The sequence below is a fragment of the Phacochoerus africanus genome, chromosome 8 (genome assembly GCF_016906955.1).
Source record: "Phacochoerus africanus isolate WHEZ1 chromosome 8, ROS_Pafr_v1, whole genome shotgun sequence".
NCBI classification, from domain to species: Eukaryota; Metazoa; Chordata; class Mammalia; order Artiodactyla; family Suidae; genus Phacochoerus; species Phacochoerus africanus.
In genome coordinates, this window is record NC_062551.1 from 50,575,140 (window position 1) to 50,587,822 (window position 12,683).

Genomic DNA, 12,683 nt, shown 5'->3' on the forward strand with positions numbered 1-12,683 from the left:
GCGTTGCCGTGAGCTGTGGTGTAGGTTGCAGACGCAGCTCGGATCCCGTGTTGCTGTGGCTCTGGCGTAGGCCGGTGGCTATGGCTCCGATTCGCCCCCTAGCCTGGGAAACCTCCACATGCCGCAGGGGCGGCCCAAGAAATAGCCAAAAAAAAAAAAAGAGACAGTGACACAAAACACGTGATACGCTATTTCCCAGCATGAACACAATGTTACGTGAAACTGCAGGTGTGACCCACTGACACAGCCGACACTTAGGCCCGCCACAACAAGCACTCGGCACCAGGGGACGCCCTCTGGTACAATGTGATACACGGCTGTGCAAACACAACTCTGAGTGTGGGTTCCCAGGCTGTGTTCTTGGGCAGGGAAAGGAGAGGCCCCCAATACGGACATAACACCTTGAAGGAGACACAGGGTCATATCACTGAGTGATACACAGCATTACACACGTACACACACACACATAACACCCAAAGAGACACACTACACATGCTGACACACAGAGTGGCAAATGCAATGCAGAATAATGACTCCCAGAGTGACAACCATGTGGCAGGTGGCCACATGCGGCAGCATGGAAGTCATGCACGGATCTGTACACCTGAACACAGATCAAAACCCTCCAACAGCAACTCACGGGGACTCACTGTCAGGGGGACACCAAACTCCTCACATGGTGGCCCCAGTGGCCCCACGGATGCCACTCTTCGGAGTGGGGGGAAACACAGACATAACCCCTTTCCCCTCCAGCAGCATATGTCATGCAGGAACATGGACCCGCCAGCCACAGGGCAATGAGACACTCACACACAGACATGCCTGGCGCCACACCAACACAACCCACACAGACACACCCAGAAACACCAAACCGCACACACAGACACGCCTGGTGACAGAAACACAACCTATGCCGGGCCCCCGCCCCACGGTGCGCATGTGATTCCCACTTGGGATGAGACGCAGCAGCGGAGAGTGATGGAGATGCGCCCCAGGCACCCAGAGGCTGAAGATGTGGCCGCAGGGTGATCGAGAGGCTGCAGCCCCGACGCCCCTGCACCCCTGCTGCCTTCTCCTCCCTCTCAGCTTCTGGCCTCACCTTGGACTCGTCTGCGTCTCTCCTCCTCCGGAAGCCTCTGGGTCCAACTGATCTCTGTCTCCATCTGTCCTCCTCTGTCTGTTTTCTCTCTCTGTCCCCCTCTCTCTTCTGGCTCTGGCTCTGTCTAAGTTTCTCTGACTCTGTTTGTCTGATTCTGTTTCTCTCTCAGGCTCTGCCTCTCTTTGGGTCTTTGTGTCGCTTAGCATCTCCGTGTCTGCCTCTATCCTGCATCCCTCTGCTGTCCTCCGTCACTCTCTTTCCCTGTCCCTGACTGTCTATGGGTCCTCTCTCTCTCTGAGTTGGTGGCTCTTGGTGTCTCTGTCCCTTGTTCTCTGTCTCCACCTCTGCGTGTCCTCTCTCCCATCTCCAGCGCTCCGTCTCTGTCTCCTGCTGACTCTAGGTCTCTCAGCCTCTGTCCATGTCCATGACTTGGTTTCTCTGTCTCGCTCTCTCCCTGTCTCATGGCTCCCTTTAGGGCTCTCTCTGTCTGTGTCTCTCTCTCTGGGTCTCTCTTTGCTTAGCTCTGCCTCAGTTTCTCTCTCCTGTTCACCGGCACACCTGGGGACTGCCTTGCCCCTCGCAGTTCCACTCCAGCCTCGTTCAGGGGACAAGGGCCAGAGACACAGAGATTATCGGCTGTGTGAAGGGATCAGAGGCCACGGGACAGAGACGTCCAGCCCCCCGGGCCTTCCACAGCCTCTGCTCCAGTGCAGGCGACTGTGAGACCATGACGCAGAGGGAGGAGAGACAATCAGGGAGACCTTGAATGCTGTAGCCAGCGGAGAGGGAGACAGACAGACAGAGGACGAGGGGAGGGAGAGAATTTTTGTGTGTGTGTGTCTTTTTGCCATTTTCTTGGGCCCCTCCCGTGGCATATGGAGGTTCCTAGGCTAGGGGTCTAATCGGAGCTGTAGCCGCCAGCCTTCGCCACAGCCACAGCAGCATTGGATCCAAGCTGCGTCTGCAACCTACACCACAGCTCACGGCAACGCCGGATCCTTAACCCACTGAGCAAGGCCAGGGATCAAACCCGCAACCTCATGGTTTCTAGTTGGATTCGTTAACCACTGCGCCATGACGGGAACTCCAAGGGAGAGAATTTTTTAAAAACTCAGAGATGGACTCAGAAGAGACCAGAGGTGAAGAGAAAGCAGGAGTCAGAATCATGACATAGAAGTTAGGGTGGAAGGACATTTTGTCTCCAAAGAGACCACAAGGAAAAGAGAAAAGTGGAGAGAAGGCTGGCGTGGGAGATGCCAGGGTGGGCAGGGATGGGGTCGCAGGGGGTAGGGACCTGCCTCCAGACGGAAATTTTGGGCTGTGGGGATCAGTTCACAGGACATGAAGCTCCAGAGCCAGCTCCCTCCAGCCCAGAGAGGGGGTTGGTGACTCAGGGCCCCAGCGCTTCCTGTGACTCAGCCTCGGTCTTTACTGTGGAGGGAGGAGTAAGGGGGAGAGGGGGTCTCGGTACAAGAGGGAGGGGGAATACCAGGGCAGCTGCAGGGGAGGAGGGGCTGGGGGCTAGACTCCTGGGTCTGAGGGAGGAGGGGCTGGGGGCCTGACCCTTGGGTCTGAGGGAGGGGCTGAGGGCTGGACTTCAGGGTCTGACTAGGAGGGGGTTGGATCTCTTATTCTTGGTCCACAAAGACTGGAAGAACTGGCGTTCCCCTTGTGGCGCTGTGGAAACAAATCCGTCTAGGAACCATGAGGTTGTGGGTTCGATCCCTGGCCTCTCTCAGTGGGTTAAGGATCCAGCTTTGCTTGGATCTGGCGTGGCTGTGGCTGTGGCTGTGGCGTAGCTCTGATTAGACCTCTAGCCTGGAAACCTCCAGGGTGCGGCCCTAAAAAGACAGAAAAGACAAAAAAAAAAAAAAAGACTACAAGAACTGATTCCAAAGTCCCTAAGACTTTTCCTTGGCCTCATCCCAGCTGCCCCACCTTCACCCCAGCCCCATCTCCGGGCCTGGAAAGGACCCAGATGCCTTGGGGCTCAGCCGGAAGGGGCCAAGGACAAAGAGTTGTTTAACTCAGTAGGGTGGTGGAAGGGGTGAAGAGGGTGTCTCAGAAGGAAAGGTCACTCGTCGCCCAGGGCTTGTGCAGGGAAAGGCGGGGCTCAGCCTGCAGGAAGACATCCTGAACGTCTGAGGCCTTTGGCGGCAAATCCTCCAACTGCCTGTCTTTTGGATTTAGGCATTTGGAGGCTTCAGTGCATTGGGATACTGCCACCTGGTGGTGTTTTGGGGGAACTGCGGGCTCTCTGCTTGTCTAGTCTAGTTTCCAGGTGGCATTTGTTGACCACCAGTCAGGCATTGCTCTACCTGTTGGGGATACGGTAATAACAAAACAGACAAAACCCCTGCCCTCTTGGAACTTCCTGGTTAAAGAGGAAGATCCTGTTATTCTGTCAATCTCTTGTGATTTTGGTTTGTCTTTGAGTCTTTGCTTCTCTCTTTCTGTCTTACTGATCTTTCTTTTTTTTTTTTTTTTGTCTTTTTTGCTATTTCTTGGGCCGCTCCCGTGACATATGGAGGTTCCCAGGCTAGGGGTCGGATCGGAGCTGTAGCCACCAGCCTACGCCAGAGCCACAGCAACGCAGGATCCGAGCCGCGTCTGCAACCTACACCACAGCTCACGGCAACGCCGGATCGTTAACCCACTGAGCAAGGGCAGGGATCGAACCCGCAACCTCATGGTTCCTAGTTGGATTCGTTAACCACTGCGCCATGACGGGAACTCCTGATCTTTCTTCTTAGTTTCTGTCTCCTGGTCTTTGTCTTCAAGTGCATGCCCCTCCATTTTTATTTTATCCTTTGTATCTCTGTGTTCCCGACTAATTAAAAATTATGTACTTCGTTTTGTTAAATTGTTTGTCAGTATCTGGATAGAGATATCTCAATCACAATCTGGGTGTCTTAGAGACCCATCCGGTCAGTTGGGTCAAGACTTGACATGGCCATGGCCACTGGATTTATTTTTGGGTGAAACATAACACACATACAGCCTGGTTTAGAGACAGACCCAAGTTCATGTCCAGCTCTGCTGTCTCTAGCTGTGCATCCTGTACGACCTGTAAAATGGGGATGATTATACCCTGTGTTTGCCTTAAAACAAAAAGTGTGTTATTTCTCATGATTGCTTAAAGATTAGGGGAAGTGGAACACATGGAGTCCTCAGCTCAGGATGTGTTAAGTCCTCGTGATACAATGACTCCCAAGCTGGTTCTAGTAATTTCTCCTCTCTCTGTGCTGGCATGTGGCTTCTTCACCAAGAGGTAGATGCTATGTCCCGTCTTCAATCAGGCTGGCTGGTGATTTGTTTTGACTAATAGAATGATGGTCCAGTTCTTAAGAGAACCAGATGCCTTTGCCTTTGTTCTCTTAGAGCTCTGAGACTCCCATGCTGTGAAGAAGCCCAAGCTAGTCACGTGGGGAGGCCATGCAGAGGAGAATCACAGCACCCTGGCCAAAAGCCCCAGTCGAGCCCCAACTGAATGCAGCTGCAGGAATGACCTCTGAAAAGACCAACGGAAGTCCCTACCAACCCTCAGGATCATGAGAAATAATATACATTTTAAGACACTAAATTTTACAGTGGCTTTTTTGTTTTTTTGTTTGTTTTTGTCTTTTTTGCCTTTTCTAGGGCCGCTCCCAGGGCACATGGAGGTTCCCAGGCTAGAGGTCTAATCAGAGCTACAGCTGCCGGCCTACGCCACAGCCATAGCAACGTGGAATCTGAGCCACGTCTGTGACCTGCCCCACAGCTCACAGCAACACCGGATCCTTAACCCACTGAGCAAGGCCATGGATCGAACCCACAACCTCGTGGTTCCTAGTTGGATTGTTAACCACTGAGCCACGACAGGAACTCCTGCAGTGGTTTGTTATACAGAAATAACAGTGAATATTATACTTTTCCGTTCACTTTTCTGTTTGAAGTTGTCCATAATAAAAGCGTGTATATGTGTATACACACGTGTGAATATGCACACATGCATATGAATATATGTGACTATTTATATATGAACAGGTAATGGAATAGTGGAATAGATCATGGAAATTGTACTTTATAAATTGCACCTAGTATCATTTTGCTTCTCTCTTTTTACCTCTGGGCCCTATTGACTCTTTCTGTCTCTGCTTGTCTTTCATATTCTCCTGTCTCTTGCTCTGTCTCCTGCTCGCTGCGTGTCTACTGCTATCCTGCCAAAACCCTTCCTACCACGTTCTCCTGCATTTACTTTTCTCCCCACACTGGCCTTCTTGCTGATCTTCAAATATGGCAAACTTTTTCCTGCCTCCGGGTCTTGGTGTCTGCTTTTCTCTCTGCCTCATTGGCTTTTACCCCCAGTCTCCCCACAGGTCATTTCCATACTTCATTCAGTTCTCTGCTCAGTATAATCTTCGCCTTGACCATCTCTTCAAAAGTGGTCCCCTCCCGCCCCATAAGTAACTCATTTCATATTTCTTTTTTTTTTTCTTGGCCGCATGTCCCACAGCATGTGAAAATTCTCCGTTCAGGGATGGAACCCACACCCCAGCAGTGACTCCAGCCGCTGCAGCGACAAGGCCAGATCCTTAACCTGCTGCGCCACAAGGCAACTCCACGCTGTATAATATTTCGCTGCTTTGTCTTTCTCCCGGCCCTTAGGACTGTCTAAATGATCCTGTTTTCTTATTTTTCTAATTGTTCAGAACAGGGGTTTTGCCATCCCTAGCATTCAGAACAGGGCCTGGCACATAGGAGATATTCAGTGGCTGTTTGTTGAAGGAATGATCTTATTTGACAGTACTGATTGGCTGTCCTTCAGCTGCGCCCTCTCACCATGTTCCATGCTGTCCTGAAAGTGGGAAGGATGGCTTCCTCTTTCCCCCACCCCCCGTCCTGTGTCCCACCTGCTGGTTACATCGCTGGCTCTGGTTCTGAGACCCAGTGCTGTGGCTCTGTCCTTGGTGCTGACCTAGGTTCCCACCTCCGTTAATCTGAAGAAGGGCAACAGAATCTTAGAAAAGGGGCCGTCCGGGCATGATTCAGGTTCTGGAGCATCTGGATCACTGAGAGAAGGTAGGCATCTGAGTTCCAAAGGGGGGGGGGAAATGCCTGAATCACTGAGTCCAACAGGTATTTGTTCTATCCATCTCTCTCTCTCTGTCTCATGTACACACACACACGCATACAGGTTTCCCATGACATTAATATTTGGAGGCAACAGAATATATCAATGTCTTGGAAAACTTCAAGCACACACGTGTGACCGGAAGAGTATAAGCAACCTCCATGTCCCCATCTAACAAGTACCAAGTCACCGTTAATTGCATTTCATCTGTGCCTCCACCCACTTCCTCACTTCCTCTGTTATTTTCATGCAAATCCCAGACATGATATCATTTAATTATATATCGTATTTTTACGTTTGTTTCTTTTTGTCGTAGTGTGGCTTATGCCTTGTAAAAGTCACAAATCTTAGGTGCACAGCCTGATGCACTTCCACCTGTGTATAGACGTGTAACCCCCTCCTTGAGCAAGTCGGAGAGCACCTCCGCCTTCATGAGATGTTCTCCTGAACCCTCTCCCGGTTGATACACCAGAGACAGTCATTATTCTGACTTCTGCCACCAAAGATTAAAAAGCCACAATATGGGAGTCCAAAGACCTGGGCTGTAGCCTTGACTGTGCTATTGGCATTTTTTTGTTTGTTTGAAACATACCTTATGTGCAGAAAATGCATGAAATTTAGAGGTATCGTTTTGAACAAGGGATCATATTCATGAACCCCCATGAAATCACTGCAGACCCAGAGCGAATACTCCCGCTCTTCCGAATCTCCCTGTGTGCTCCTTATGATCACACTCCCCTTCCCAACCTCCAGAGGAAGCCACTCATCTCACACACAAGCACCTTTACTCCTCAGCCCGCACATACTCTGTTGTCTTAGTCTTGCCCTCTCCCTTCAAGCCCTTCAGCACTTCAAGGGTAGAAGATCCCGGAGACCATGAGTGAGAGACTCCATCACCAGCCTCTTCCTGGTCTCCCTGCCTCCAGTCGTCCTCCTGCCAGTCTGTCCTCTGCATGGTCCCAGGGAGGGCTTCCCATCACCTGGCTTCAGCCATGCCTCTCTCCTGCCTGAAGCCCTTCCATGATCCCCACTGGACAGAATAGCCAAGCTTTAGCCGCGTCTGACATTTTAAGCCCCTCAGGGGCACTGCCGTCGTCTTCATCCTTGTCTTCCTTCCTCATGTTTTGTACACAGACCAAGCCTTTTTGCACTCCGCCCTTCCTCCTGCTCCTTTGCCAATTATGACCTGTCTTTTAAGTGTCTTCTCAGAGATTCCTTCCCATCAGAAGCCTTCCTGGTCCACCTCTTTGGAACTCCCCTTGACCTCTGTACTTTGTGATTTACCAACCATAAGCCTCTGGGTTTGGGACTGTCTCTTTCCAGACCAAGAGGACAGGGTTGGGTCTGATTCATCACTAGGTCCCTGGCACCACCCAGCTCAGAAGAATATATTGTAAATGTTTGCTGACTCTCTCTCCCTGCAGCTCTCTCTGTCTCTTACTGTTCCTGCCTCTGTCCTGCTCTCCCGCTGCTATTTAACAAATGTTTCCTACCGCTTTGTTGTGGGCCGGCCCTTCTTCCTGGCATGCTCTTCCCACTCTGTCCAGCTGGTGATCTCCCTTGTCCTTCAGGACCCAGCACGGGTTTCATCCTCCAAGTCACTCCCGATGCCCTGAGCCCCAGTCAGAGGGTTTTTTCTCTACCTGCCAGCACTCCCAGCCCAAGTGCTTCCCTTATTTACTGCCCTCACCTCTCTGGGTGTTATATCCATCTGGGCCCTAGTCTGTGTTTCTCATCAGACTAAGAGCTCTTTGAGGGTGGGGTGCTCCCAGCTCACCCAGCACGGAAGAATGAATGACAAATGTTTGTTGGATCTCTACTGAGATTGCTTCTGCCTCTGTGTCTCTGTCTTTGCATGGGCTAGTCCCTCTGCCTGGAATGCTGTTCCCTTCTCTGTCCATATGGCATGCTTTAAGACCTGTCCCCAGGTTTGCCTCCCTCTGGCACCAGCCCCCATGCATCTGTCCTCCAGTGCTGGCCCCTCCTGTCTGTGCACATCCCTCCATCACGGGTTTGTGGGTGTCTGAGCACAGATCTGTCTGTTCCATCAGACTGGGAGCTCCTTCAGGCCTGGGACTCCCCAGTGCCCAGTGCATGGCCAGGAACCGAGGAGGATCAGAGGGAATGATGGAGACTGATGTGTATCCAGCTTTGATAATGATGTTTCTCTACCACCTTTCAGCTTCATTTCCAAGATCTGTGTCTGAAGCTGTCCTCTCTGCATAATGGGAAACTTAGAGGATTAGGGCTCTCCTTACTCCTCCCACCTCCCACCCAAGGGCTGCTGGATGTTTTCTCTTCCACGGTGTATCCATTGCACCATGAATGAAGAGTGACTACGAGCTCGTGCCCACAGATTTCACTGCTCTTACTTCATACCCCATCACCTGGAAGAAGCTCACTTGATAAAACAAGGGAATGACTCAGTTCTTGTTGCCAAACAGGAGTCGACACCCTGAAAGGATGGAGTTGTGTCTTACAGGGTGTACGTGCTTTCCACCCACCCCCAAACCCGAATACATGGGTTTGGGTATCAGTGGGCCTCAGGGGCCCCTCTCACTGTTACATCTAATGCCCACTTGGGGCACTTTTGCTTCCTATACCCATGACTTTGAGCTCTGCTGTTGTGGAGGTCTTGGTTCCCGAGGAAAGACTGCTGCCGCCAGAGACACAGCAGTGGGTCCACTGAATGGAAAGTGGCCATTTGGGGCTCTTCATGCCGCTGCTGAACCAGTGGGCAAAGAAGAGCATTCCTTTATTTTCTGGGGTGACTGAGCCATGTGATTTATGCATATATTCTTCTTTGCCTGTTTTTTTCCCTCCTTCCCTCATATCCTCCCTCCCTCCCTTCTTCTCTCCCTCCCTCCTGTCCTTTATGTTTATCTTTCATGTATCTGTCTGTCCATCTACAGATTTCTTTTCACCTCGCCTCTTCTTTCCCTTTATTATTTTATTTAAAGATTGTGGGTGGTGGTCCTGGTGTTCGCAAATTAAAATTTTTATTTTTGGCCATGCCCAAGGCATGTGGAAGTTCCTGGGCAGGGGATTAAGCCCATACCACAGCAGCAGCCTGAGCTGCTGCAGTGACAATGCCAGATCCTTAGCCTGCTAAGCCACCAGGGAGCTCTCTGAAATTTTATCGATAGCATTCAATCCTGCTTTTTCACTGCCTTTTCCCTCTTGCTAAAACTGGCTATTTCTCATGCCCTGCAGTTTAGGAGACAGCAATAATTTGGTGTTGAATGTATTAAAAAATGGCTGAAGGAGTTCCTGTCATGGCTCAGAAGAAGTGAACCTGACTAGTATCCATGAGGATGTGGGTTCAATCACTGGCCACCACTCAATTGGTTAAAGATCCAGTGCTGCTGTGAGCTGTGGTGTAGGTTGCGGACATGGCTCAGATCTGGTGTTGCTGTGGCTGTGGTGTGTGCCAGCAGCTGTAGCTCCAATTCAACCCCCAGCCTGGGAACCTGCCTATGCCATGGGTGTGGCCCTAAAAAAAAAGGCAAAAAAAAAAAAGGCAAAATTGATCTATGATAGAAGTTGGAGTAATGGCTACCTCTGAGGTGGGAAAGTGCCTATGAGGGGCTATGAGGGGGCTTTGGAGTAGAGGCTGGAAATATCCTATATCCTGCTCTGGAGGGAAGTTACTGAGGTGTGTATACATAAGAAAAATTGCATTTTGGGGAGGTCCTGTCGTGGCACAGTGGTTAACGAATCTGACTAGGAACCGTGAGGTTGCGGGTTTGATCTCTGGCCTTGCTCAGTGGGTTAAGAATCTGGCGTTGCCGTGAGCTGTGGTGTAGGTCGCAGACACAGCTCAGATCCCATGTTGCTGTGGCTGTGGCTTAGGCTGGTGGCTACGGCTCCAATTAGACCCCTAGCCTGGGAACCTCCATATGCTGTGGGAGTGACCCTAGAAAAGGCAAAAAGACAAAAAAAATTGCATTTTATGTAGTTTACTGTTTGTATTTTACATATATAACTTTTTCAATGAACAAAATATATAATTACATATACATTTAATTATTTATTATTACCTTTATAATATATACAATGTTGCATATACTATGTATAAAATATATAAAATATATTTATATTTTTAAAATAAATGCAATATGTATTATATATTTTATGCATATATATTATATATTACATACATGTGTGTGTATATGTGTGTATGTGTGTGTATATATATATAAATGTGTGTACACACACACACACACACACTCCCCTGGTATAAATCCTCCAATGGAGTCTGCCTCTGTCTGGGATCGACCAGAACAACAGGACTAGTGGAAGCTATATAAGAAGAGACTGGTTGCAAGGAATTGGCTTATGTGATTGTGGGGGCTGGCCAGGCAAGTTGGAAACACACAGGGCAGGCTGTCAGAAAAGTTAGGCTGGGACTCTTGGTGGTGGACTGAAGTGGCTGTCCACAGGCAGATCTTTTGTAGGGAGGCCTAAGCTTTTGCTCTTAGGGCCTTTGAACTGATTTTTTTTTTTTTTTTGGTCTTTTTAGGGCTGTACTCGTGGCATATGGAGGTTCCCAGGTTAGGGGTCTTCGACCTACACCACAGCTCACAGCAATGCTAGATCCTTAACCCACAGGGATTGAACCTACATCCTCATGGATAGTAGTCAGATTCGTTTCTGCTGAGCTGTGATGGGAACTCCCCTTTGAACTGATTGAATCACACCCAGCCATTTGACTTTAGGTAATTTCTCTCACTTAAAGTCAGCTGATCATGAACTTCAATCGCTTATACAAAATACCTCTCCTGCAACACTGAGATTAGCCTTTGAACGAATAGCTGAGACTGTAGCCTAGCCAGGATGCATCAGACTGGCCATCCTGCTTAAACCACATTTGTAGGAGTTCCCGTCGTGGCTCAGTGGTTGACGAGTCCGACTAGGAACCATGAGGTTGCGGGTTCGATCCCTGGCCTTGCTCAGTGGGTTGAGGATCCAGCATTGCCGTGAGCTGTGGTGTAGGTCACAGACGCAGCTCGGATCCCGAGTTGCCGTGGATCTGGCCTAGGCCGGTGGCTACAGCTCCAATTTGACCCCTAGCCTGGGATCCTCCATATGCCGCGGGAGCGGCCCAAGAGATGGCAAAAAGACAAAAACAAACAAACAAAAAAAACCCCACATTTGTAATCAAATTCAAAGTCAGCTTCCCACACTAGAAAGGTCATTTCCTTGAAGGTAGGGACGTTTGCCTGTTTTGTTCACTGCTGTATGTGCAGCACCTGGAACAGTGCCTGGCACATAGTAGGTGCTCAGTAAATGTGATGAATGAATGAATGGTGACCTTCAGCTTTCCCATCTATGTCAGGATGTAGAGACGTCTAGAACCCTTCTCCCCTTGACCTCACAGGGGTGGAGGAGTGTTTCTGAGATGCCCTCCTACCCACGAGACAGCCTGTTGGAATAGAGTTGAAGACATGGGAGTCCAGCCTTGCTGTGCCATTTACTCTGAAAATCACTCTCTCTCTCTCTGTGCCTTGGGCAGCTTGTCTGCAAAATGGGGATGCAACTCCCTTTCTTGCTCGCCCCTTTGGGTCATTGGGAGGATTAAGTTGGGGGGGGAAATGACATGAAGGAACATTGTAGAGAATGTGCACAGGCACGCTGGAGGTTTCCGCGTTTGTTTTTTGTCTTTTTAGGGCTGCACCCGCGGCATATGGAGGTTCCCAGGCTAGGGGTCTAGTCAGAGCTGTAGCTGCTGGCCTACGCCACAGCCACAGCAACGCAGGATCCAAGCTTCGTCTGCAACCTACACCACAGCTCACAGCAACGCTGGATCCTTAACCTACTGAGTGAGGCCAGGGCTTGAACCTGCATCCTCGTGGATACTAGTCAGATTCGTTTCCACTGAGCCATGATGGGAACTCCAGGATTCCTTGTAAATGAAGTGCACGTGCTTGTGTGAGTGTCCTGCACACCTTGGGTCCCTTCCTACCTCTGGATCTTTGTCCATGCTCTCTTCCACCACTCTAGGTGGGGGGCCCTTCCTCCTACTTCTCTTTACCAATTCTTCTTTTTCTTTTAGGACTTTGCTTAAGGCTTACTTCCTCCAGGAAGTCTTCCCTGGTTTCCACCAGTTGGGGAGTTTTGCCTGGTTCAGCTTTGCCTCAAGTATTTCTCTGTGAAATTAATCAGCGCTCATGTGGTTTGAGAGGTAGGGTTGCTTAGCGGTTCCCAAGGCTCTGAGTCACACTCTAGGCTCCCCATTCACTAGATACATGAGCTCAGCAAGTGTCTTCACCTGTCATTTGCTCATCTGTTTGTTTGTCTTTTTAGGGCTGCACCGGCAGCACATGGAAGTTCTCCGGCCAGGGGTAGAATCACAGCTGAGTGGCCAGCCTACACCACAGTTCGCAGCAACTCCAGATCCAAACTGCATCTGCAACCTACGCTGCAGTTTGCGACAACGCTGGATCCTTAACACACCGAGTGAGGCCAGGG